The sequence below is a fragment of the Ochotona princeps genome, chromosome 6 (assembly GCF_030435755.1).
Source record: "Ochotona princeps isolate mOchPri1 chromosome 6, mOchPri1.hap1, whole genome shotgun sequence".
NCBI lineage: Eukaryota > Metazoa > Chordata > Mammalia > Lagomorpha > Ochotonidae > Ochotona > Ochotona princeps.
In genome coordinates this window covers 39,811,582-39,837,260 of record NC_080837.1, presented here as the reverse complement: position 1 = coordinate 39,837,260, position 25,679 = coordinate 39,811,582, and positions in this window count along the sequence as shown.

The window sequence follows — 25,679 nt, the reverse complement described above, 5'->3', positions numbered from 1 at the left end:
TAGATTATATGATTCAGAAGCAGTCAGAGGATCTTTTAAAATTACAAGGATACTCCCAGAACTAACTTGGCATCTTAAAGAATAAATCCACAACCCCACGTCAACAGAAGGAGTTGTGGAAAGAGTTATCAGAAGGAGATAACTAAGGCAGAGGAACCCAAGGTAAGTCTGGCTGAAAATGAAGAACCAAAACTTCAACAAGTAATTTACCATAATGTTAAAGCAGATAAGAAATATGGGATCAAACACAAAAATAAATGTCCATTCCATATTTACAGAAGTGAGGCTGGAAGTTTACTGAAGCCATGAGTCATAGTTATTTCACTTATGGGTAGCTACGATGTGCCTAGGATGTATACGTATGCTGTACCAACCTCATAGTTCTCTCCAGATTCTAGGAATATGCATGAGGACTAATAAACAGAGGAAATGAAAAGAGGCAAAAATTATGCCGGTTAGAAATCAAAATGAAGAAGCTGTTGGGTATCATATTATAAAGTGTGTTGTTCCTACACAATGTAGAGTCAGTTCCTCTGGATAAGCCTTCCTTGACCACAGATGATTAGTCATAGTTCCCTTCAGTCCTGCTGCTCTGTTCTTCCTCCTGCTGTAGAATTGGTTTCATTCCTCCTTTTTATGGTTGCTTTTCCCTTAATTCTTTCCTCACCCTGTAGCACAAAGCATAGCTAATAAAGTGCATCAGGTAAGTGTAATGAAGCAACATATCTTACTTGAAGTCTCTCTTTAAGGTCAAGACCTTGCCTTACTGTGTTAGAAAGACTATTTTCAGAAACAGATCTCATTTGGAATGGAACGCACCCTTTGCTCATCTCAGTCTTCTCAGAATGTAGCTTTATATAATGCTATTGAATTTCATAACTCAATTGAAAACTATTCCAAATTAATTATTTTTATGATCAAGAAAACTAGGAAAGAAGCCTTTGATTAATGATTCATTTGTTTGTCACCTGCTTCTAAAAGGCAAAAGTTAAAAAGTATATTTAAGGAGAAATTTTTCAAAATGAGGAAAGTTGACACATATTGAACCTCCTCTTTCTGTATGAAGATTTTTGTATCCACTCCAAGACCGACATTTAGCTCTATCACAGGCAAATATACACATATTGAGTTTCCGTAGTTTCATTAACAGGTGCCTTTCAGCTACTTCCTTTTTCTAAAACAAGAATTATTGAGTCAGCGATCTGGCGGGGGAGGGGAAAACTGTAAGCAATAACTATTAATAATGAACTTCCCAATGCTGGCAAAATCTGTTTCCCGTTTAGAAGACTGAGAGAGCAAACTACTAACAGTATCACTCGTGAAATCAAAGAGAATTAATAAAAGCTGTTTCTAGAAATCTTGACTCAGTTAAAATTCAGATCACATATTTTGAGCCATGTTCCATTGTTCTTTATGTTGGCTATTAACCAGAGGCAGCTTCTGCTTCAGAATAAAAGTCAGCAAAAACTTAGACTATGTGAAGCATTTACTGTGTGCTAAGCAGCGAGATAAGTTCTTCTACAGTTATGATTCAACCTTGACAGCAATTCTGAGACTAAAGCCAGGAGTGGAAATCCGGTCTTTCTGTTTCAAAGTAGATACTGTTTTGTGTTACTTTAAGCCATCTCCATCTGAGATCCTCAAATTTAGGATAAGTCTAGGTAGAACAGGGATAAAGTTTATTTTCTGAAGAACCACAATTTGCAGATTTCTCATTGAGAGAAGTAGAGCAAGAAGATGCCAGTTTCCCCAAAAAGCCCAGGAACAGGAATCAAGGTTTGGGACTGAGTGTCTGACAACCTGTTACATGTTTCCTCCCTTTGCTTACATTAGAAGGTGTTGTTTCATCTCTGAAAGACAGCGGTATTTAAACTATCTCATTGACACTCTGGCCCAAACCACCACACTCACTTGAAGCAAGAAGTGTGTGCAATGGTTCAGAGTGACCCAATTTAGAGCAGTTCCCAAGCAAAGCTATATAGTGTGGTTTCTTTTTCAGTGAGATCATCCTGTTTAATCCGTCTGGACTAAAAACAGTCTATAAAGCTGTCTCCCCAATAGCTAATCTCAGTCCAGTTCATGGTAGAATGAATGGCTCAATTTTTAAGAATGCTCTTTTAAAGTGAGAAGAAGGAAACAGCTGTAGAGGGGAGGAGAGATAGGTGGGAAGAAGACAAACAGTAAAATGTTAGTCATGTGGAGAAACTACTGAAGGGATTGCAAAAGGACACAGGCAGAAGTTGGGAGTACTGACAAGGGGAAGTTGGAAGACTCCACATCCACTTCCTCACAGTTTGGTAGATCAGTTTTGGCTCAGAATCAACTAGTTTAAAAGGAAGATGTAAGAATGCACAGGCCAGGGAATGTGTTCCTGGGCTCTACCATGGGAAAATGGATAACTGGGGTTGCCCCCTGCCCCTTTAGTGTGTTTATAAAACATAGTGCTGCCTTCCCACAAGCACATATAAAAGAAAGAAGCATATACCTTATTGAAAATTTCTCCATTGAGAAGCTTCTTTAAAAAAACTTTTTTTGTTATTATTTGAAAGGCAGAGCTACAGAGAGAGAAGCAGAAGCCAACAGATTGTCACCCACAAGTTCACTCCCCAAATGGCCACAACAGCAAGGCTGAAGCCAGGAGCCAGGAGTTTCTTCTGAGTCTCCCTCCAATGCAGGGTCTCAAGCACTTAGGCTATCCTCAGCTGCCTTTTCAGGCCATTAGTAGGGAGCTGGATAGGAAATAGAGCAGCAAGGCTCCAACAAGTGCTAGCTTAGCAGGCAGAAGCTATATCCACTATTCCAAAATGTTGGCTTTGAAAGACTTCTAAATCAGATGTGTGGAGTGAAAGGGAGTGATCAGCAACCTTTATTTTTCATAGATCCTCAAGGTAAGTTGGAGAACAAATGAACTATAGCTTCATACACCACATACATTTCCAACAGGAAAGGTTAGTGAAGGCCACAAGAGCTTCTCACAGTTCAGATGATGCAATTTTATCTATATCTATCTATCTGCATGTAAATAATTATATATATATAAAATCATTTAAATTTCATTTGTGATTTTTAAATTTATATTATATGTTTGTTCCATAAGTTTTATTTATTTATTTGAGAGAAAGATTTCCCATCTGCTGATGTATTTCCCCAAATGCCTAAAATACCTGGGGCTAGGTTTGGTCAAAGCCAAGAGCCAGGAATATAATCTGCGTCTTCCATACAGCTGGAATCAAATTACCCTCATCTTCCAGGGTCTATATTAGCAGGACCTGGAATCAGGACCCAGAGCAAGTCACGGAACTGGGCTTCTCTGATATGAATGCTAGCATCTAGCACTAGGCTAAATCCCACTCACCGCCCCTTCCCCATCCCCCACCATTTATAATATGTCCTGATGGTTAAAGTAAAAAAAAAAAAAAAAAGATGAGAAACAGTATGTAAATGACTGTTCACTGGATTTGCTTAAGTGAGTTGTTTTCTGTATCTTCTTTTGAAGTCTTCTTCCATAATATCTCTTAAGGTAATAAAAAAAAGTATCCATATCCATGAAGATATTTCAAAAGTTTTTGGAAAGTAAACTATGTTTATTTTTCATGCAAAAAAATTGAAACCCACACTTTTTTCATAATATACACTTTCCACAAATTTTTGAAGATTCCTCCTTTATGTATCTATCCTGTTTATTGATGAAATTTCTGAAGGAAATATTGGCAGCTACTTCTAAGCATCAGGATATTTTAGGGAAGGAAAGCAGTAAGGGATGTTTTATTTTTGTACTCTCTTATGTATTTATTTACCATAAACATTCTTATATTTGTTAAGTTTCACAGTTAATTCTGATGATCAGCCAAGAATAGAAATAATCATAGAGAACAGGTTATCACTTTCTAATAGCTTAGCAGCCATTAAGTGACTGAACAGTTATTCACTGATTTTGCTCAAGTTGTTTTCTATAACTTCTTTTGAAACATTACTCCAGAAAATATTTAAATTTGAGACAGGGCTATTTTGTGGACTGCACTACTCTGCTAAAAACAGTCGTGGAGCTCTACATCCTAAGAGTTTCTTAAGTCCATCACCCCAACAAGTACAGGCACTTATGCTCAGATTCAGTAGAAGATTCAGGAAAAAGATACTGAGAAATCTAATATAGTTTACTTAGGTTAATTTAGTTAGCCAATGACAAACTGTCTAAAAGGTCAAGTTTGTACTCACTACACAGATTCACATATGTACCCTGTTCACATTCAGGAGAAAAAAATAATGTCCAAGAGCAGGAAAAAAAAAAGGTTTGAACACTCAAATAGGATTCTCTGTTCCATTCAATTAAAAGTAGGAAGACCCAGACCCAGCACAATAACTCAGTGGCTAAATCCTCACCTTGCATGCCTGGGCTATAAGTCTGCCTTTCTTTTAAAAATAAATATGTCTTTCTTTTAAAACTAAAATAAAGAAATATTTTTTAAAAAAATAAAAGAGGAAATAGGAAGACTCCAGGTATAACTGTTATACTCTCTAAATTTACTATTTCTCTTTTTTTTAAAGATTTATTTATTTTTATTGCAAAGTCAGATATATAGAGAGGAAGAAAGATAGAAAGGAAGATGTTCCATCCAATGAATCACTCCCCAAGTGGCCACAGTGGCCGGAGCTGAGCTGATCCAAAGCCAGAAGCCATGAGCTCTTCTGGGTCTCCCACACAGGTGCAAGGTTCCAAGGCTTTCGGCTATCCTCAACTGCTTTCTTAGGCTACAAACGGGGAGGTGGATGGGAAGTAGGGCTACCAGGATTAGAACAAATGCCCATATGGGATCCCAGTGTGTGCAAGGCAAGGAGTTCAGCCGCTAGGCCACCGTGCCAGGTCCTACCAAATACTTCTAATATCCACTTTCTACGAATCTCTCATCCTATTATTTGTTGGTGTTATGCTGGAAACTGAACTGCAACACCTGTACACTAAAGTCATTCAAACTGACACCATATTTCTCAGGAATTTTACTGTGATACACACCCATATCTGCTGCCAGGAACCATCTCCAAAATGATTTCTTCAAGATTGCTCCTTCTGACATCAAAATTATGCTTCTGTCTTACTTTTCCATCATATTTTTAAAAGATTTATTTTTTTATTGCAAAGTCAGATATACAAAGAGGAGGAGAGACAGAGAGGAGGACCTTTCGTCCAAAGATTTAGTCCCCAAGTGACCATAATGGCCAGTGCTGCGCCAATCCGAAGTCAGGAGCCAGGAACTTCCTCCAGGTCTCCCACACGGGTGCAGGGTCCCAAGGCTCTGGGCTATCCTCGGCTGCTTTCCCAGGCCACAAGCAGGGAGCTGGATGGGAAGTGGAGCCGCTGGGATCAGAACCAGTGCCCATATGGGATTCCAGCGCTTTCAAGGTGAGGACTTTAGCTGCTAGGGCACCACGCTGGGCCCATTTTTCCATCATATTGTTAAGTGAGCGAGTGTGAGAGAGAGAGAGAGATAGAGAGAGAGAGAGCAGACAGACAGAAAAATATTTTGCATTTGCTAGTTTACTCTTCAAATACCCATAGCAACTGGAATTGGACCAGGGATAAGCCAAGAGTCCAGAACTCAATCCCACAGAAATGGCAGGGACCCAAGTACTGGAGCTAGAGCCTGCTGACTCCCACAGTGCACATTAACAGGAATCTGGACTGAAAGTGGATTAGCTGGAACATGAATCGAATCTGTGTTACAGGAAGTGAGCAACGCACAGAAATGGCTTAAGCACTGTACCAAATACCTACCCCTATATCACATGATTCATGGAGTTCCCAGTTTTGATATACAGGCTTTAAGCGGCTACTTTTGAGAGCACTGGGTTAGCTAGGTAATAATTTACAGTTAACATTTCAGGACTATTTATGTGTTATTAAGGCAATTCTTTAAACCAAACTTGAATCTCTAATTATGGAACTACAGATACTGCTGAGACACGGCAGCTTTCCTGGTTTCCTCTGCAAGTGAGTAACAAGTGAGTAACTCATTCAGCATTGGCTTGCTCCCCTGCTCAAAACCTTGCCAAAGATTTGCTAAAACTCTTGCAGCACCTTCCCTCTAAGTCAGTTGGAAATCTTCCCTGTAAGTCACTTGGAATGCCACTTACTTGGTTAGTCTTGCCAAGGTAAGGCAAGAGAGGAAAACTACATTCCATTGCTTCTTCATTCTTAATGGTATTGACTCTTGAAACCCAGAGGAATGTTAGCTTCCATAGCTTCTCTCCACAGACTGATATTTTAAGTCTGGAATGCTAAGAACTAACAATCTTCATTTTGCTCTTGTGGACAGGACATTTGTGGCTGCTTTACCTGACCTACAATAAGCAGCTCTGTTTTCCTCTTGGAAATCTTGGAAACCAATGTGGAAAACATAATGACAGGAGCTTCATAAAACAAGGGAAAATCCATCTACAAATATATTTTAGGGGCTACAGTATAGCAAAGATTTCACCTTCACTTTACCTTCCCTAGGACAACTCAAAAGTCCCCCACTACTGAAATCCCTCTTAGTGAAAATTGACTCTGCTCCTCATTGTCATCTACCTATTGTCAACTAACCCAATCTTCAATAATATTTCCATTGCAAAAACCAGTGGACACCACTATTATAAGCTCAGATGTCATCCCTATAATCAAACTACAATGATAGTGTTACCGAATAAATGCTTTGAATAGGAAAAATGGGACTGAGGTCATAGAGAGCTTCAGACCAACCTCCATAATCTTCTCTAGCATGAAAAGGTAATAACCTATTAATGTTTTTTTTAAAATTCACCAAAGCCACTAAAATTCCAGTTTAAGATCTGAAAAGATGGATCTGGTACCCTTTCACCAAGAAAAGCTCCAGTCATTTATTAGAATCCCAAATGTTGGCCAAAGCCTCAGAGTGGAATTCAGTTGAAATTCTGGCACTCTTAAAAACTGTAACCTCAAACCGTATAACAGGGATTTAATAAACATCTTACAGCAGTTTTTGTTTTAATGTGTCTCATCCGTTTCAAATAACAGAAGCCCAATAGAACCATCTCAATAAAAACAGAGAATATTGTAAGGCTATCTCATGAATCCCAGTGGTGAAGCAAAAAGGCCTCATACGTACTAGAGTCAGACACAAAAAAATTCTAAGAATTAAGGCAACAATTCTCACACTTATCTCTCTTTCTCTCTCTCTCTCTCTCTCTCTCTCTCTCTCTCTCTGTGTGTGTGTGTGTGTGTGTGTGTGGACTTCTCCTTCCTTCCTTTCCTTCTGCCCTCCCTCCATCCCTCCCTACTCCTTCTACTATATCCCTGCCTCCCAGTTTCTCATCCCGGCCCTTTTCTGAGGTTTTACTTCTATTTTTCTACCTTATCCCTCAGCAAAAGAACCTTCTTGTTATAAAAGTTTTTTTTTTTTTGAAAGTCAATGTTATAGGAGAGTGATGAGAGCAGAGAGAGAGAGAGATCTTCTCTCCACTGTCTCACTCCCCAGATGGGCACAATAGCCACGGCAAGCCTGAGTCAGGAACCTCATCTGGGTCTCCCATGTGGATGATAGGTACCCAGACACTTCAACCAACTTCCACTGTTTTCCCTGTACCATTAGCTGGAGCTGGATCAGAAGTGGAGCAGCCATGGCATGAATCAGCAACCATGTGGGATACCAGTGTCCCAGACTGTGATGATACTTGCTATTCCACAATGCCAGCTTCAAAACTATCTACTGTCATGTACAAGCTCTAAAGACTATTTCCCAGTCAGCACAGTTTGAACAAAACCTCAGTTACAAATTCCCAGTAGATCACCAGAGTGCCCCATAACAGGTGAGTGTTTTTCCTTCTCTCCGTCACACTCCCCCAATTGAGTCAGTAGAGGTATAGAGGTGAAGGCTCTTACTATATAAACGTGGTTCTGGAGTCCATTCCCTAAATGGAGCAGACAGGTCTCCTAGACAGAGGAAGAAAGTAGCAATCATGCCTCTCACTGAAAAATACTTGGCAAACTGAAGATTAACAAACTGACAAATGGAAGACAAATAGCTAAAACTCTGGGAATTCTTTCTTGCCCCGGTTGATTTCCACTATACCTTTAGTGCTCTTTCTTGGGGTAAAAACATTTTTTTTCTGTGTAGTAGTTAAATCAGTAGACTAGAAAGCCTCCAGAAACCGTTTCAATCACTAGGCAGTGATAAGTAGCCTTGCAGTATCTACAGTGCTTTTTGGTTTCATTGCCTTCTGCCAAACTCTAATACCCCCTGCAGTTTTAGCAGTCCAATTCTGTGATTTTGACATTTGAATCTTACCACTTGGAGAAGGGAATGATCTGACTTGTGTGGAGCCTTTGGAAAATACTCATCTTACACTTGATCTTAGCCAGAAGGCTGAGAAGTGATGGAAAATACTCGTTTTAGACATAGATCTATCAGGTTTGCATCTTGTATGGTTTTATAGGAGTGCTTTGGAACTTTTGGAGATTAGGGTTTTGTGGGGTAAAGTGTTTGTAAATCAGCGGCTTCGTTCACTTTTTCATGCTATTTGGGTATCAGTTGTGGAAGTCTCTAAAGAAATTAGAACATCAAAAGTGAGTTAGTTTACCTTATATACACTAATAAAATTAAGCTTGAGAGCATTCAAGCATATTCCTGCTAAATTGGGAATTTTTGTGTTACCTAAAGTTTGATATGCATCCAAAATAATACGCCTAATGACAAGGCACTAGGCTTTCGTAAGTTCTGCTCTGTGAATTCACGTAAGAGCATTGGTGAAGGAGCATTAGGCATGGAAGGAGAGCATCTTGAAGGCTGCTAGCTCATTTCCTCTGATGAAAATCAACACGCTTTTGACCACCACCACCACTATCAAAACGCAGATGCTTAGCAGACTAGCCACGCCTTAGGCTTCACATCCTTCCCCATTAGAACTGCTGAGTCTGGCCTTTGAAGTCCACTGGATCAATCAGATATAAAAGAAGATAGTCCTTGTCTTCTTTAGCACAGGCTTCCTCTCTAAAAGGAAAGTGGGTTCATATTTTGAAAGGTTGATAATAAATCAGAAAAGTGTTACATCCAACATGCCAACTATACTTTTTGTCCTGGTACATATTCTACTTTGCTATTAAAGATACTTAAAAGAGACCATCAGAGATATTATTACTAGAAAAATCATTTTCAAATAGCCTGACACCCAAAAAACTGACTACCAACAAAAGGAAATGCTGGTTCTATGTCGAAATGTAATGTACAAGGCATAATGAGTGCACATGTGTGGCAATAAATAAGTTTCCCTACTCTTCATAATCAAATGAAATGTAAAACAAAAGCCTAGAAATTTTAAGGAATTTATTCACATTGTATTTCATTTTGTTGTAATTTGCCTCATATTCTCAAAGCATTTTGCATTTGTTATTGATCTTTCAAAATCATTCTGTGGTATCAACTGTGCTAAATAATTATCAACTCCACATATAATTTAAAAAATGAGTTATAGAAAGGAAAAGCCTCTTCTCTAAACATGAGAGCTCAATGATAAGACTAACACTCAAAGTCTCAGTCCAGGTTACTTCCCATTTTATGAGGCCTCATTACAAATGTTACCTTGGCCAGTGCATGGCCTCGTAGTTAAGGTGCCAGTTAAGAGGCCCATGTCACACACTGGAGTACCTTGACTCAACTTCTCTCTTCATCTGCTGGCTTAACTTGCTGCTAATGCAGACTCTCAGAGGCGATGGTAGTGGGTCAAGTAGTTAGGTACCTGTTATTCTTGTGGGACACCTGGACAACACTCTGAGCTTCAGCCTAGCCCAGCCCCAGTTGTTACAAGCATTTGAGGAGTAAGTCATCAGGAAATCTCCCTGGTACCTGCACACACGCTCGCTGTGTTCTTATTTATATCCCTCTAAAACTAAAGAAAAAAGGAGGGAAAGAGAAAAGAAAAGATGGAAAAATAAAGAAGGAAGAGAGGAAGAAGGGAAGTAAGGAGGGAGGGGGAAGGGAATGTAGGGAGGAGAAGGAGAAAGGCAGGGAGGGAGGGTAGAAGGGCAAAAGAAAAGGAAGGAAGGAAGGAAGGAAGGAAGGAAGGAAGGAAGGAAGGAAGGAAGAAAGAAAGGAAGGAGAAGGAGGGAGGGAGGGAGGATATGCCCATGAGCAGAGAAAGGGAAAGAGAAAATGATTAGTGGATCTGTGCAACATGAAACAAAATAAATTTCACTAGAGTACAGAGAAAATGAAGTGAAGGGATATCTAAGAAATAATACATAATAACTTCCCAGACCAGAAATATTTAAGTCTGTGGGCTAAGTCCACCACAAGCTCAGAACAACAAATGCAAACAACAGCAACAAAACCAACAGTAGTACAACATTTGGGAATTTGAATGTTAGATAGAAACTCTAGAATTCCTTTCTAGCCAGATGTGAATAACTGCGACTTTTCAATTTTAATGTCGGAAACTAAAAAGCAATGTGGCAACACATAGCAACACTGCTATGATCTGTGGTTTTCCTTAAAGGACTAATTTATATTCTTTAGACAGCAATTCACTAATACCCTACCAAAAATATCAATTAATAATATATTTTATTCTCATGTACACACAAATAGACATATGCTGACTGATAATATCCCATATTTGCCTAGAAGAATTCTAGTTCTGAAAAATGTGATAATATGTTTAAATATAAAAGATGAACAATATTCTACCATAGATGTGCCATTCACTTTGCAATCCTCTCATGTTTAGATCCTTCATGTCACATTCTTATAGATTTGTTCAGCTTAAGCAGAAATAATACAGAACTGTAATAGTTTCAAACACAGCAAACAATAGAAAATGAAAAATTGTCATAGATGATAATTGTATGCAGGAGTCTTTATATGAATTTACCAAGGCTGGAGTAATGAGCAGCAGGTTTTTCTTTTCCTTTCTCTATAGTTCCTCACAGATAACTATCACTGCTACCATTTACATTTTAGCCACACATCACCTGTCACTCGAACTACAATTCATAACAGCATTCACATTGTCATTGTATTTCCTGGAGAGGCCATTTAGCCATAACGCTACCTACTGACAAAGCCCTGACTATTGAATGTATCCACTACATTCAGTCTTCCCTATGCTCTCCTTCTCCAGGCGGCAGTTTGCCTGAGTCATAGACCAAACTTTAATGAACTTTTATCAATTTGAAGTTCTCAAAACACTGTAAAAAGAGGAAGCTTTCAAATATTCACCAGAAATACCCTCTGACCTGTTCCTCACTCCAGTCTCTATACAAGTATGCATTTATGCTTTGAACTGCCTTTCTTTTTCATTTTCCTTTGTTCAATTTTTATTAAAAATTAAGAATCTAAATTTCATATTATCATGAATCTTGCCATGGGTGGTAACTGACACATCATGCCAAAAGTGGTTTTGTTTTATGCACATACCTTTTGGATGCTTGGCTTGGATAAAAAAAAAAATCTAGTTTGAAAATTATCTTTATGTAGAAATTTGAAAGGGTTGCCCCACTGCTTTCTAGTTTTCAGTGTTACTGTTGACAAGTCAGTTATTCTCTATGCTTTGTGGCACCTTTTCCTTATCCCTTACTAGAAAGAAATTCTAAATTTTCACTTTTACTCAGATGTTCACCAATGTTATCTTGATGTATTAATGCTTTGACAATTCATTCTCTTCATTTTCTTTATTCTACAGTAAAATTTATTTTGTTTGCAGTTGAATTTCCTATATAAACCCACAATCACTTTCTATTTCCCTTGCTTTCTGTTTTTTCAAAGATTTATTTTATTTGAAAGATAAAATTACAAAAGGAGGAGAGACACACAGAGATATCTTCCATCCACTGGTTTGCCCCTCACATGATTATAATAGCTAGAGGTGGGCTGGTCTGAAGCCAGGAGCCAGGAGTTTCTGCCTAGTCTTCTGCAAAGATGTAGAGATCATGCACTTGGGCCATCCTCTGCTGCTTTCCCAAGTAATTAGCAGGACAGTGGATCAGAAGTGATACAGCCAGGACTTGAACTAGTGCCCATCTGGGATGCCAGCACCACAGGCAGAAGCTTCACCTACTATGCTATGCCTCCAGCCCCTCTTGCTCTCCTTTTTCTTCTTTTTCTGAGTTATTTATTCAACTTTATCTTCCAATTCTTAGTGCTTTTGGTTCTGCTTCATTATTTTTAAATTATAGGTTTTCCTTGTTCTTAGAATGTTTCACAGTAGTTTCTTATATTATTTTTCCCCGTGAAATAGCATACTGGGTGTTGTCTTTTGTTGTTCTTACTGAGTTTGGGCTCTTTTTCATTATTAGAAGGATCTAGTGATCCTTTACTCTCTGTTAATTTTTTAACAAAGGACCCAAGAACTGATCAAAAAGCATTTAGGGACCATTCATAGGCTTATGTGGTATTTGATGACTAGTGGGTCTTCTTGGGTGATCATCAATGTTGGTTTTTTTATTCTTTTTTTTGATTATATTTTTGACAATCTTTACATAGTTAATTACAGTAAAAAGGTTCAAGGGCTATAGGGAAGTGGATAAGACTATTATTTCCATATTGTTTCCAATCGTCAATGTTTATGGGGTATATCAAATGTCCCTATATGTAGATCTTCTTTACTAAACCAAACATATTTCTCAGAGAATAAACAATCTCTATCTTCCACCTGCTTGCAAGTGTTTGTTTGCAATGTGAGGAAAGGAAGTTGCAATACATACTTCTCACTATGCGAATTATTATCAATCACACATTTTTTTAAAAAAAGAGATTGATTGATTTGAAATGCATAGACAGAGAGAACAAAGATCTTTCATTGACTGATTCATCTCCCAAATGTCTGCCTCAGTCAGGTCTAGGTCAGACCAACACCAGGAGTCAGGAAGTCAGTTCAGGTCTCCCATAAGAGTAGCAAAGGCCCAAGGACTTTGAGCCATCATCTGCTGCCTTCTCAGGCACATTATCAGGGAGCTGGACCAGCAGCAAAACAGCTGAGAGTTGAATTGGTAGTTGGATGTGGGATGCACTTGATAAGAGATACTGTCATTGCAAGTGGCTGCTGAACTTGAGGCACCACAGCACCAGTCCCCCATCCCACCATTTTTAGTACTGCTTTGCACATACATCTTTATGTTCCCTAATCCAAAGTCCTGCTGGTGGAACCTCTATTATTGTCTGGATATTAGTTTGGGTATCCTCTCAAGATCCAGTTGTTGAAAGTTAGTCCCTAATGCCTCATGCTCATAGTTAATGATAATGTTAATAGTTGGTTGTTAATGTATTTAAGGTGGAGATAACCCAACTGTGGTCTGAAAGTGGGGTCTTTGGAATTGGAATTGGATTGGATTGAGTTAGACTGATGACATGAATTTCCAATAATGACGGTTTGATAAAGAAGATGGCATAGATGTGGGATGAACATGCTATCTAACCCTCTGCCTCCTGGCTTGCCATGTGACCATTTGCACTCAATCTACCATACAGCAGCCTCACTGGACACTAGACCAATTGTAATTGCACTCCAATCTTGGACTGTGAACCTCCAAAAACTGAGAAGGAAAATAAACTTTTCCTTTGTTAAGTTAGTTCCTCTAAGGTGATTAAGTTACAGCTATAAAAGTTTATTGATACAACCTCTTGTCAACATTTTTTTAAAGATTTATTTATTTTTATTAGAAAGTCAGATTACAGAGAGGAGGAGTGACAGAGAGGAAGATCTGTCCATTGATTCATTCCCCAAGCTGCCGCAATGGCTGGAACTGAGCCAATCCAAAGCCGGGAGCCCGCAGCCTCTTCCCAGTTACCCACATGGGTACAGGGTTCCAAGGCTTTGGGCCGTCCTCATCTGCTTTGCTAAGCCACAAGCAGGGAGCTGGATGGGAAGCAGGGCTGCGGGATTAGAGCACCATATGGGATCCTGGCACATTCAAGGCGAGGATTTTAGCTGCTAGGCTACCGCACCAGGCCTTCTTGTCAACATTTTGCCAGAGGACATGGAGTAGTCACAGTTGAATTGATCACAGCTCTTTCACTGGCAGTAACACATACAGCTGCTGAAAGTCAGCCTCAATGTTATGCAAAGGTCATAGAGAGGTCGAAGAAAGCCAAATTTGAAGCCACTTTTCTCAGACATTATGAATAAAAATATGTTTTCAAGTTATGTCTGTATTTACTAATATAGCCAACAATTCGTGATTGGGCCACTGGGACTTTTTCTTACGTGCATCAGCACACTGGATGATTTTTGTTGGTCCCTCTGAATTTTCTCTCCAGTGAAATAAAGATGTGATTCCCCTATTTCCTCCCTATGAAGTGGGTGTGGGTTGGACATACCCTTGCTACCTGGGTTGATTGTGGGTCTCCAGATTCCACACAATTAGTTTTCCCCTCCTCAGTCAGTAGCTGCTTTTTGTTCTCAATCGTTTATATCTGGATGTAGGAGCAACTCACCCACTGCTACTAGCGTGTACAATATCATGTATTTCTCCTCCATTCTAGCCTCTACTACACCTGTATTAAAGACTCTAAATAAATTCTCCTAAATCATCTTATTTAAGTATGCCATCTGTTTTCTGATGAGGACAGATGGTGCTAATCACTCAAGAAATGTCTATTTTTAATAAAAGATTGTCTCTAAATGTCTATTCCAGGAGCAGGTATATGGCATTCAGCCTGGAGTGATTTCATTCTTGCCTATGTTAGAGTGTGTGCATCTGAGTACTGACATTGCTTCTGATTCCAGATTCCTGTTAATGTGCACTGTGGCAGGCATCAGGTGATGGCTCAAGTGGTTGGGCCCCTGCTACCCATGTGGAAATCTTGGCTTGAGTTCCTGGCTTCTGGCTTTCTCTTGGTCCAGCCATATCTATTGCAAGCAACTGGGATGAGGACCAGAAAACCAATACCTGGAATAACTCTCTTTTTTCTGTATGTCTCTTCCATTTTCAAGTAAACTCAAATAAATAAATAAAACTTCAGAAAATAAAAGTCTATACTTGGAAACAGGTGAAAATACCAGAGCTTTGTAGTTGGAACAAGGTTGGTTCAAGTTCCAGATGTTCTCTGTGTACCCATTGGGCAAGACACTGCATCTTTCTACAGCCTTTGTTGTTTTAAAATAAAGCTACTATACAACTGATGAAAAGATCAGATGAGATCATTTTAGATAGAATCAGATCATTGATTCTTATAACGTATGTATTACATTTGTATTACATTTTTTAAAAAAGACACAATCATACTAACATATTTTTCCAGTTAATGACTAATTATTATTCTGAAGGAAACAATCCAAAGGATGGACTTCAAGTTTATAGGCCGGACAGATGAAAAGTATGTTGGTAGAGTCAGGTTGGACATACCACAGGTGTATCTCTTTGCACAGGCTCTTAGAATTCCTGCTCTTGAATTTCCATCAGTGCTCACTTGTAAAAATGGTTATCTTGAAGTTTTGTAGAGTAGCAAGATCAGAAGTCATTTCATGTGTAATCAAATATAGTGACCACTTTGCCCAGAAGTCCCCTCTAGAGCAATCTTACACCAATATCTGTAACTTCAAACAAGCCAAGGGCCTCTATGCTCCTATCCTGAATTAATTACTAGCTTTAATTAAGAATCACATTGCAGAGGCCTCTATAATTGGAGAATTAATTTAATGAGCTATTACAAGTTAAAGTAATTTCCACTTCCTTGAACTTAACTGTGCTGAACAGAGCATTTTCAGAAAAACTTTATTACATGCCCGATTATCTAAGCCTTTCAGACCATCTATTTTTGATCATTTTGACTACAGTCCAGGAAGCCCAATCATGCATGAGCTTAAAATCAGAAAGATGCTGACAGTAGGTCCATGAAGTACATGTAATTTTGTTGTACAAAGTTTACATATGTTAATCGATTTAAATTGGTCTATGAACAAAGTCAATTGCCATTTCTTGATTATTTATATAAATTAAAGGATGGCTTGACTTAATTTCTACCATGTGTACCCTCTGGCAATAAGTGTTACTAAAGATTTCAGTTCTCTTTTCAATGAATTGGTAAAGAAAGACTACCTACTATCTGCCAATGTTTAACTATATCTCATAAGGGCAGTTTATTTTGGAATCTGTAATGATCTAATCAGGAAAACAATGGATCTGATGTAACTTCCCTCTACTTAGCACCAGTATCTCTCCTGCAAAAGACCACAAACATGCTGCAAACAAAAGAAACAGGACTATATAGAATTTCACCACCAGGCACAGTCTCAAATCAAGACATGCAATTTTAAGGATCTTGACATCATGACCAAAATAGACAAGGCAGGCAGATGTGGTTAGTTTGTTTGACCATGGATTATTTGGGTAAAGTGGCAGCAGTATACATTAACCCCTGCCCTCAGAAGAGATGAATTACTTCTGGAGACAAGAATGGAAGGTTTGGGGCTGACACTGTGGCATAGTGGGCAAAAAGCCACCTTCTACACACAGATATCCCAAGTGAACACTGGTTGAAGTCCCATCTATTCCACAGCCTTTCCAATTCCCTGTTAAAGCATTTGGAAAAGCAGGGGAAGATGGACGAGTCCTTGGGCCTCTGCACCCACATGGTAGACCTGGAGGAATCTCTACGTCGGGCTTCAGACTCAGTTCTGACCTTTGCCACCATTTAGGGGGTGAACAAGAGGGTGGAAGATTTCTCTTTCTCTATCTATGCTTCTCCCTCCATCTATTTGTAATTTTGCTTTTCAAATAAATAGATGTATAAAAATTAAAAAGGGAAATCTGCTAATCATTATTAGTAATGGCTTGTATATATTTAAAAATTATTCATTTAAGACAATAGTTAAATATTTCTTTCATATTACCCCTTTGATAGACAATCTCCAATACAAGATCAAATATAAATTTTCACCTATGCCATTTACAGCACTGTGAAAACCGGTTTCCCACAATAGGAGCATATAAATCCTGAAGCTCTAGACTAGGTTTTCCAAAATTAATCCTAACAGCCCCCCTTTTTTTTGCCCCTAAATCACATGGTGTCTTTAATCAAGTAATATCTCTTCTCAGCTTTTCAAGCAGTGTCAGGTTTTGAGTCTAAAGAGGTAGAGCAAATACATGCATTTTGGAAATTTCAAATTCAACCCTCCACAAATGAAGATTGAATGATGAAAATACTAGCTTTGTGCTTCTATTTCACAAAAGTGTCAAATTATTAATAATTCAATATCAAAAAAGAATACAAATCTTCTCATTGATACTTTTGTTTTCATTTAAAAAGGTATGCATAGAAATAAGCCAGTACATTTCATCTTTTTATGTATTCTAAATACTTTTGTAGAAGTTTTCAAATACGGCTCATAGACATTTCTTCTGAACTGTCTTTATAAAAATAGTTCATTTTTAATATTTATTTTTATTGGTAAGGTTGACTTACAGAGACAGAGAGAGAGAAAGAAATCTACCATCCACTGGTTCACTCCCCAGATGGCTGCAACTGCCACAGCTGAGCTGATCCAAAGCCAGGAGCCAAGAGCGTCTTCTGGGTATTCCATGTAGGTTCAGGGTCCAAATGACCTTGAGCTAACTTCTGTTGCTTTGCCAGGCAATAAGCAGGGAGCTCAATGGGAAGTGGAGCAGCAGGGACATGAACCAGTGCCCACATGGGATGGAAGCATTTGAAGGTGGAGGATTAGTCTGTTGAGCCACCAAAAAATAGGTTCTTATACAAATAACTCAGATAAAATTAAAAGTGACATATCTGTGGGCCAACAGTAATGACCCAGTTGGCTAATCCTCCCCTTGCAAGTGCCAGGATCCCTTATGTCCTGGCTACTCCACTTCCCATCTAGCTCTCTGCTTATGGTCTGGAAAAGCAGTGGAGAAAGGCCCCAAGCTTTTGGATCCTGTACCCACATGGGAGACCCAGAATAAGTTCCTGTCTCCTGGCTTCACACTGGCTCAGCTCCAGTCTTTGCGGCCACTTAGAGGAGTAAATCAGCAGATGGAAGATCTCTCTCTCTGTCTCTCTATAAATCTGCCTTCCCAATAAAAAAGGCTATATATCTGTGAAAAATAACTATGAAAAATTGTGACATAGTTACAACTTCACTTTAGATGTCTTAAAAAAACAATATTTTGTGTCTGAATTCAGAATACTGCCTGTTCATTAGAGAAAGTTTGGAAAAAATGTTAGCTAAAATTTTCATATATTATGAAGTCCTTTTTATCTTTAGTCAAAAGTACATATATATTATTCCTTATAAAATTTCCTTTCCTTCACAAAAGATGAGACCATACTCCCTTCATTGCCACCTGCTGGTTGTGTTATTAATATGAAGGCATTGGACTCAGTGGGCCAAGATTATTTCTCCTTCTCGGTTTTACTTTTGTGTTCCATCTTCTGTTACAGAATGGATGAAATTCCGAGATGCCCTAGGCAGAATACAAAGATGGCCTGCAAGGTTCCCAGACCCTAATGTACATACACCATTTTGCAGGTATTCGTTTAACCACTAACCCAGGTGCTACTGAGAAGGGATTTTACAGATATGCTTAGGTGCCAAATTAGTTGACTTTAAGATACACAAATTTTCCTCAGTAGGCCTGGCCTAATCAAATGAACCCATAAAGGGGCAGAGTTCTTCCAAGAGAAAGAGATTTGACTCCTGAGTTGTCAATCATAAGAGCTAGCATTTAGGGGTAACCAGAATTGAGGAAAAAGAAGTGAGACACAGGATTTAAAAGCAGAGAAAGGGGCTGGCAACTTGACATATCAAATAAAGTCAACATTTGCAATGACAGCCTCCCATAATGATACCAGTTCAAGTCCCAGGTACTTTGCTTCCAGTCTAATTCCCTGCTGCGAATGGCTTGGGAAATGCAGGAGAAAATAGCCCAAGTAAAAATAGCCACTGAGAGAGGAAATCTGAAGGAAGCTCCTGGCCCTTGGCTTGGCCTGGCCTAGTTCCAGCTGTTGTGAATACCTAGGAAGCGAACCAGCAGATGAATGATCTCTGCATCTCTGCCTTTCTCTCCATAACTCTTTCAAGTAAAAGAAATGAATCATTTTAAAGCAATATTCTCAGAAAAAATGCAGTGATAATAATTAATTTGGTAAGACCCTAAGTAGAGGAAGTGAGAATTCTTAAAGCATTAGAATTATGCAACAGAACAAAAGACATTAGTAGAAATTAGTGAAATTAATGACCAAGAAAAGCAATTATACAAACAATAAGTAAAAAGTAGATTCTTTGGAAAGAGCAATTAAAAAAGAGAAAAAATTTATCCAGATAACAATATCCTTGGTGAGAGAAATATACCATAGAAATAATGAAGTAAATAACATTGTTCCCTGAAGGTAATATCTGATTAATCACCTAACTTATCTTTGAAGCCCTGGCTGTCTGAAATCTTTCCTTCTCCCAGAAGTCAACACTGATCACCAGTTCTCAAAATTCCTATCTGATTCCAACATGGGCTCCTCAATGACCTAGTTTGTACCTGTACACTCTCTTATGTGTGTGTTCTCACACTGTTAGTATACCAGACTTGTTCCCAGTCATCCAGTACTGAATCTTCAACCCAAATCCCTTTACTACTTCCTGCACTCAATCCCTTGTGTGGTGGCAACAAGAGGATATTGGCAGGAGAATGACTGACTCAATGAGGGATCCTTTGACCTTTTTAGCCAGCCTGATAAATTAGGCATGTTCTATACAGGCCCAACTCTTTGGCCTCCATGCTGATTACCAGTCTCATCAGAGCCCAACCCCACTCGAAGCCCCAAAGACTGGCTGGTTGATTTGGGGATGATTTCTTCTATTAATTTGGGCTTCCCCTTGCAGTGAATGCTTATACCACACACACAAATTGTAGAAATTGTACATGGCCAGTGCCATGGCTTTGAGGCTGTTCTTTATTTGTCATAAAACAATTCCACCAGTGATTTTAATGAACACTACTCTTTGGACTGCCAAGTGGAATAGAGCAGGCCAATATATTCAATAATACTTGTGATTCCAAAAGGGAGTAACCTGCCTACACCGCTAGAACAGGAGGCTGCCTCGGGCACGAGCTTTTGTAAGTTTTCTGCCAAGCTAGAGCCAATTGCAGTGAGACTGAGTCTCACAGAGGGAGGTCAGTAATTGGTAGCACCTGACTGGGCTGAAGAGCTGCTCTGTGTGCATGTGTAGGACATGTGTGCCTGCGTGTGTAGGGCAAGCAAGAGCTTCCCTCTGGTAAAGGATTCCCCCCTGGAGGGAGACCTCAAGATCATCTTTCTTATCTTTTCTGTTACCAGGGTTTGGTAGTTTTCTGAATGAAAAGCCCTACTGAGAAAAAGATATATCATAAAGGAAAGGGCAAGTCTCATTTCTGATCCCCTTCTGCTGCTAACTGACTTCCTGACCTTGAGTTCATAATTCAATCTAGTCACTCATGCTCTCCCAAGAATTTGTAGCTCTGTTATTAGTGTCCCTGTCACATAATCCTAAATATATGACAACCTAAAGAGTTCTTGGATCATCAAGAAATACCCTTTTAAAGACCTAAGTACATAGGTCAAGCATCCAATCAAAATGCCTGAATAACTACTAGATTGTGCATATACTTAAAAAATTATACAATAGCTAAAATTTAAATACTGTGTTTTTTCAAGTTTGCTGCATAAATCTGTGTTAACCTTTCCCCTGGTCATTATGTGACCAATTGCACAGTTTTTCAGGCACATCATCATCACTTCCTTCTAAGTCATTTGAGAGCTAATACTTTGAGTCTATATGCAACATTACCTTCAGAAATATTATTCCATGTCACAAACACCAATTTTCATTGTATTTGATTCTGTTTTAATTTCCTGGTGATATATAATTGCTATCCACACACTGTGCCACTTATTCTGTGTATTTTTAAGTGATTTTAAAAGTTTTTTTTTTCTTTTTAAGTATTAGCAGCGTTTGCATTTCAGGGCTGATAACCTCAAGAATAACTGCTAGGTCAGGGATACATTTCTTTTCCTCTTCTTTTTTTTTTAAACCAATTCAATCAGAAGACCTCCATATGTATCCAGAGGAGACTTTAACTTAGATCATTCCACCTGAATTCCACTAGCCAGTTTTTGTTCCAGATTCAGGATTGAAAGAGCACCAAAGCATGACTTTATAAGGATGTATGTGACAACAGACTTACTTTTCCTCAAAAACAATTCCAAAAACAAAATTTCAGCTTATAATTAAGAAAAGGTTATTAGTTTAATTCTAGAATTTTAAGTAGTATGCATTTTGTTTCTCTGTCTTAATTTGTGCTTGAAAGTCAAGGTTATATGTCACTTTAAGCAGATATCTTTTCAAATCATGATGCTAGTGTTCCTTTAAAAGGAAGCACCAGAATCTGATTTATATATTCCACCAACAAAAATTGACCTTTTACAGATAACTCCACAAGTTTATCAGGCACAGCCTGACACTGACCAAGAAGAGAGACGCTTAACATGTCACACTTACAGATGTTCCTCTGAGTTCAATTTAATCCTTGTCTTTTCCTCTGATTTTTGCCTTTCATATGGAAAGTGTAAAATTATAGTTGCTGATAGGTTCCACCTTGAATTTGCTCTATCCCTGACAGAGTTGTTGCCATTTTGAAGTGACCCTTCCCAGGATAGTAGGAGATTCCAGTTAGGGATGGACTGTGGAAACTAATTCCAATCAGATAGGAAATACAAAGAAATCTATTCCACCTTTTGGCACAGAGTAAAAATGAGTGTATATGAAAGAGTTTATAGGGGAAAAAAGTCTCCCAGTACCACCATCCAATTTGTCCCCAACAGAAACCCACAGGCAAGCTGTTTTCAGAGGATGTTAAATATTCAAAATTCTAAGGCAGGGGCAGGGGGAGTGTTATGTGTGATTAGAGCAAAAAAAGTGGAACAAAGCTGTTGTGACTCTATAACAGGCATAATTATGTAACCCGGTGTCCAAATGCCTCTTTCACTTACCTTAGCAATGGATTTGGGAAGTAAAAAGTCAGTAAAGTAAGTCATCTCAGGGGTGAGTTTTTGGCACAATGTTTAAGAGACATCACTTGGCACACACACACACCCATTTGGCAGACACACACATCCTGTATCAGAAAGCATGGAGTAGAGTCCCAGCTCTTCTCCCGGGACCTCCATTTCCTGCTAATGTGCATCCTGGGATGCAACAAGTGATTAGTCAAGTACTTGAGTTCCAGCCACCCACACAGGACATCTGGATGGAGTTCCTAATTCCCAACTTCAGCTGGATTGGCTCCAGCTGTTGCAGGTGTCTGGGGAGTGAACTAATCAGATGGGAACCCCCCCTCTTCTTATCTCTCTGCCTCCAAATACAGATCACAATTCAGTTCTAAAGAGAGTGAAAGTCAACTTACTAGATTTCAACTCTTATTTCCAACCAAATGAAAAGATGAGAAAGAGTTAAGAGTTGCACCAGGCAGCCAGGCCCTGGGATGCATTATTCCAAAGCTTTTGGAGCCACAGGATAAATCCCACTAATGAACCTCTCTCCCACCCTTAATATTACTCTCTCAATTTCACCATGTCTGTTTTCTAAGGGAGTACAAAGAGGGGTTTCCTAGTATCCTCATTCAGGAAATGTTGACTAGATTTGTTTAAGCAGAGGGTTAATACTGACTTAGTGTTCAAGATGGCCAACTCCTCCTCCACACATGAATCTGAAAATAATTCTGATAAAAAGAGCAATTCTGCTTGTGAGCCAACCAGATGGCTACATCAAATCTGTTGGTTTCCCTATTACAGCCTTGGAAGTTTCTCCCCAGGAAAACACATGGACATGAGACTTTTTGACTGAGTTAGGATTCTATTTTAATTCAAGAGCCATCCACGCTAACCCTGCGGTCTGCCCAGCATAATTGCCTGCTTCATTTTCTTCAGGATATTTTTCCTAGCAGATTGACTGTCCTTCTGGATGTCTAAATATATCAATTATGGTCAACGAAGAGAAAGCATTAGGGCTTTTTAGTGAATAAATCAAACCAAAGCTCAGTGCTTGTCTAGATTCTCCTGACCCATGTAGTAATGGGGACTGTGTATACTCTAAAGTGTTAACGCACTTGTATTTGGAAATTCTCAGATTCTACTTGCATATTTACTTGTAAAATGTTCATAAAAGCATAAATAGAAAAAAACATAAGAAGCTACTTATTAAGGAACATTTCCAGTTTCAGTAGGAAGTGGTGATCCACAACACTTTAGAATTCCATACGATCCCACCTGCCCTAAGCAATTGTCATATCCCAAAGAGACATGATAATTAAAGCCTAATCTTGGAAATGACATAGTTGGGGGTGGCATGGGTGTCCACTGCCCAAGATACTATGCAAGCATATTTAAAACATCAGTAGAGTTGAGCATCTCAGAAAATATCGAAATATTGACAGTAGCTTGAATCAACCAAATAAGCACTAGTGTGGATTAAATAATGTATCATAAGGAGGAATTCACAACACAAAGTGAAAAGTCTATGGCTGTGTTGTGGGATGGTCCCTAGCTCGGCTGAATCCAGTTTCTTGTCTCCATGCAAGAAAGAATTGAAGGAAGTAACCTAGGTAAAGGTAAGCGCAGAAGCAAGCTCAATGTAAGCAGAAGTACACACTCAGGAGAAGGAGTGCCAGCAAGCCATGAAACAATGAGCTGCCATCTGCAAGATTCAGGATCATCTTTTTATACAACAGTCTAGAGGATGGTGTCTTGGGATGTACTTAATTGAATATTATAAGTACTTAATTGAATATTATAGAGGTTTGAGGTGGACCTTAGGTGCCTTCTATTTATGAGGACGTTTTCAGAACTCACAGAGTGTTATGGCATTAGTTGCATGATGGAATTACAAGTGTCAGTTTCGTAATTATTATCATAATAATTAAAGGTCACAATGAGGGATTCATGACTGGATTAGTGCAACAATGTGGAGGAGTCCAACATGGGGGGAGGGCATGGGGAAGGGATGGGGGAATCCCAGAGCCTATGAAACTGTGTCATAAAATGAAATTAAAAAAAAAAAAAGGTCCTTTCAGGGAAACAACCTACATTGGATATTTCCAGCTGATTATGGATTTAAATCAAAAAAATTTGGAATTTACAATTTCTGATACCTGGAAGGGGTGGGATTGTTTGGTGGAGCATGAAAAGGAAGGTTTGAGCAGTGCAAGAAAGACAATGTGAGTGGTACAATGAAGAAAGTGATTGTGACAGCAGGGTAAGGGCTGCCTACATCAGATAGACATCAAGATGAGCCTCTCAAAAATCATGTGACAAAACAATGAAGGTATCCACACATGAGCATTTTCAAAGGGAGGGGACACAGATTCTTCCATATTCTCAACATGGTAGCTGACAAAAACTGTTAAGAACCATTTGCATTAATCTAGATCATTAGCATTTCACATTAAGGAACTTGTAACCTCCTGCCTTGGCTTTAAGTCAGTCTTTGAAATGAATTCATTACCTTCTCCGCAAATCCTGTGTCCTCCCTAAGCTAATAATTATGTATCATAATTCAAGTAATCTAGTTTAAATTATAGCTGTGTGTGATACTACTGATAAGTAGATATTTTTCCTCTAATTTTTTGTAGACTCTTTAATATTACTCACCAAGAATGGATGACATCTTTTGAAAGAATGTTTTATGAAATGAATGCCTTTCTCACTAATTCTAATTTCATCTTAATCATCAATATGAATTGTAATCTGTCTCAGGTAATGCTTAATCCTGCACAGTATAAAGACATTCTCAAATTTTGTATTATACACCAAAACAGAATTCAGAAAGAGTAAATTTTCTATTGTAACATCTAGATATAATAAAGATGATACAGTATATCAGAAGTTTTAAAGAAAATGTTAAATTTAAATAAAATTTCAGTAACAACATGAAGTCACCTGTGATGCCAGCAGCCACATGGGCTCCTGTTCATGCCCTGGCTGTTCCGCTTCCACCCAACTCCTTGCTGATGGCCTGAAAAAAGCAGAAGAAGGTCCAAGTGTTTGGGCTGCTGCCACCCACATAAAGACCCAGATGAATCTCATGGTTCCTGGCTTTGGCCTTACCCATCCTCAGCCATTGCAGCACCCTAGGGAGTAAACTAGGAAATGGAAATTTCTCTCTCTCTCTCTCTCTCTCTCTTCTCTGCCCCCCTTTCACTGACTTCCAAATAAACAATTAACTCCTTAAAAATTATAAAGAAAAATTCAACTCTGCTGACTTTGTTGCTTAATGATTTGCTAATTCATTTTAGCTTCTCGACCTCAGTATTCTGATGCACTAACATTTTCACAGGAGCCTCTCCAGTTTTTTAAAATATATTTTTAAGAATTTTATTTATTTTTAAGAATATTTTAAGAATAGAATGTAATTCATGACCATAAAGTTCATCATATTAAAGTATATTTCTCAATGTTTTTTGGTATATCCACATGACTGCACAATCATCATGACTATCTAATTTTAGAACATTTTTATCACCCATAAAAGAAACCTCATATCCATTAGCAGTCTCTCTCCATTTCCCCATCTTGCAGCCTCTGGATACCACTAATCTACTTATTTCTATTGATTTGCCAGTTCTGAACATTTCATATAAATTGAATCACAGAATGCCTAACCCTTTGTAGCTGGCTTCTTTTAGTTATCATAATATTTGCAAAATGTAT